We start from the raw sequence: 2,603 nt of genomic DNA, 5'->3' as shown, positions 1-2,603 counted from the left end.
TCATCATATCTACTGCCCAGACAGCCAGCTCCCCTCATTTCCTTAGGGTGACACACTGAACGTCAGTTTTGGTGATGTTAAGTAGATTTTACAAAAAAATTAAGAAGGCCCCTCAATTTTTTGTAACTGTGGGGAGGCTCAGCGCAGCTCCGTTCCTGCCACCTTGGCCACACCTGACGAGGAGCATCGCAAGGGAGGAAGGGCTTAGCCTGGCCCACGTTTAAGGTTCACTCCATCATGGGGCAAGGCCTGGTGCCAGGAGCCACTTGTGACTCTGGTAGCAGAAATGTGGCGCTGCTTGGTCACGCTGGGAGGATCAGGAAGCAGAATGAGACCAATGAGTGCTCAGCTGGCTTCCTGTTTTATTGACTTTGGCATACCAGTCCATGGAGTGGTGCCCCCTTCTTTAAGGGTGGGTTCCCCCCACCCCAAGCTAAACTCTCTGGAAACTCCCTCACAGGTATGTCCAAAGGTTCCTGTCACCAATGCTCAAGGTATGTCTTTTTTTTCTTTCTTTCTTTTCTTTCTTCCTTCCTTCCTTCCTTCTTTCTTTTTTTATTTTTTTATTTTTTGAGACAGGGTTTCTCTGTGTAACAGTCCTGGCTGTCCCTGGAATTTGCTTTGTAGACCAGGCTGGCCTGGAACTCACAGGGATCCGCCTGCCTCTGCCTCCCAAGTGCCAGGGTTTTAAAGGCGTGTGCCACCACTGCCAGGACTCCAGGTCTTTCTTTTCTTTTCTTTCCTTTCCTTTCCTTTCCTTTCCTTTCCTTTTCTTTTCTTTTCTTTTCTTTTCCTTTCCTTTCTTTTTTCCTTTCCTTTCTTTTTTCCTTTCCTTTCTTTTTCCTTTCCTTTCTTTTTCCTTTCCTTTCTTTTTTCTTTCCTTTCTTTTTTCCTTTCCTTTCTTTTCCTTCCTTTCTTTTCCTTCCTTTCTTTCCTTCCTTTCTTTTCCTTTCCTTTCCTTTCCCTTCCTTCCTTCCTTCCTTCCTTCCTTCCTTCCTTCCTTCCTTCCTTCCTTCTTTTTTTTTTGTCTCTAAACCATTTATTTCTCCCGAATGGAAGGTGGGCATCGCTACAGGTGGACGAAACAGAACGCTGCGTGCAACAAGGCTCCAAGAACAGCGGTGCAGGTAAGTTAGGTCAGTACTCAAGCGAAGGTGGAACCGTTCCAGCCCACACTGGCTGCGTTCATGTCGTAATAGTTGATGTAGATCCGATCTGGGCTGATGTGCAGGCGCACAGCCAGCTGGCCACACAGCAGCTTGCTGTAGGTGCAGTTCTGCGCGCCGCCGATCTTGCCGATGCTGTACAGGCTGCATAGGGCGCAGGGGTCGCTAGAGCCGCTAAAGTCATGAGCTGGTCCGGGACCACGTGCACTGCGATGTACTGTGCTGGCTTGGCCGTGGCTTGCACCAGCTGCTGGGTGAGCTCGGAGAGAAGCCCCTCTGGCACGGAGGCGCGGGGGCCGTTGGTGTTCACGGTGAACATCGGCATGGTGGCGGAGGGACTGCACGCGGGGACGAGAGGACAGTGCAACACGGGATCAAGACTCCAGGTATTTAACATGCTCATGTTCATGGTAAAATTAGTCCACCATAGCTAGGCTGAGATACGATCTTTCCGACAGGGCTTCCCAGGGCCTTAACACTGGACACTGTGACCACAGCTCAAAGTCCATTCCTCTAGGATGGAGCTTTCTTTGAGCAGACACCATCTGAGCTCACAGGTCACAGCGCTGACAACAGATAGCAATACAGAGGTAGTGTGGGCGGGGGTGGGGTGGGTGGACTTCCTGAAGAAGTTGAGAATAGAGCTGAGCTGCCTAGAGCTGGAGAATGTTCACAAATGTGCAAGAGAAGGGATGAGAACTGGTGTGGTTCTCTCTCAAAATGTAAGTTCTCAGCTGCTGATCCAGTACCAAACCTGCCTGCCTGCTGCCACGCCCTCTGCCTTAAAGCTCGTGGACTCGCCCTCTGAAACTGTAAGCCCCAATAAACTCTGCCGCAAGTTCCCTTGCTCATGGTGTCTTATTACAGCAATAGAAAAGTAACCGAGACAGGGTGTGAGGCCCTTTGGGTCCCTCCAACTCTATCCTATTAGGACTGATCTCTCTCTCTCTCTCTCTCTCTCTCTCTCTCTCTCCAACACTAGCTCAAAATGAAATACCTCCCTACCTCCTCTGGATCCCTGAGCACACCTTGACACATCCTATGGATTCTCATGTGTTCATTGTGGGAACCCTTGAATCCTGATGGGCATGAGGAATTACATGGGAGCGGGGTATTTGCCACAGTGTTGCAGACACTAAGGCTGTCACCCAGAGAGCAGATTCAGAGGGGCCTAAGCACCTGCTTTTGTGACAAGCACTCAGGGGTAATGACATAGCCAGAGTCTGGGGACTCCAGACTGCAGTTTACCTTGAATTTCTAGTGGGTGTGAAGGGAGAGACACTTTCACTGGTCCCTCAGCTTAGTCAGGTATTTACTATTCATTTTCACCCCCAAATGAGGCAGTATTATTTGTTTTTGATTTTTTTAAAAAAGATTTTGTTTTATTTGTAATTGTGTATAAATGCACTTGTATCGATGGGTGGTATGCACACATTG

General features: G+C 49.1%; 1 pseudogene; it reads right to left on the bottom strand.

The window, feature by feature from the left end:
• Window positions 1-1,017: 1,017 nt before the first annotated feature.
• On the bottom strand, window positions 1,018-1,536 carry LOC114700388 (annotated as a pseudogene).
• Window positions 1,537-2,603: the final 1,067 nt, after the last annotated feature.

This window comes from Peromyscus leucopus, chromosome 8b, assembly GCF_004664715.2.
Source record: "Peromyscus leucopus breed LL Stock chromosome 8b, UCI_PerLeu_2.1, whole genome shotgun sequence".
NCBI classification, from domain to species: domain Eukaryota; kingdom Metazoa; phylum Chordata; class Mammalia; order Rodentia; family Cricetidae; genus Peromyscus; species Peromyscus leucopus.
This window is presented reverse-complemented; position numbering and strand designations above follow the sequence as displayed.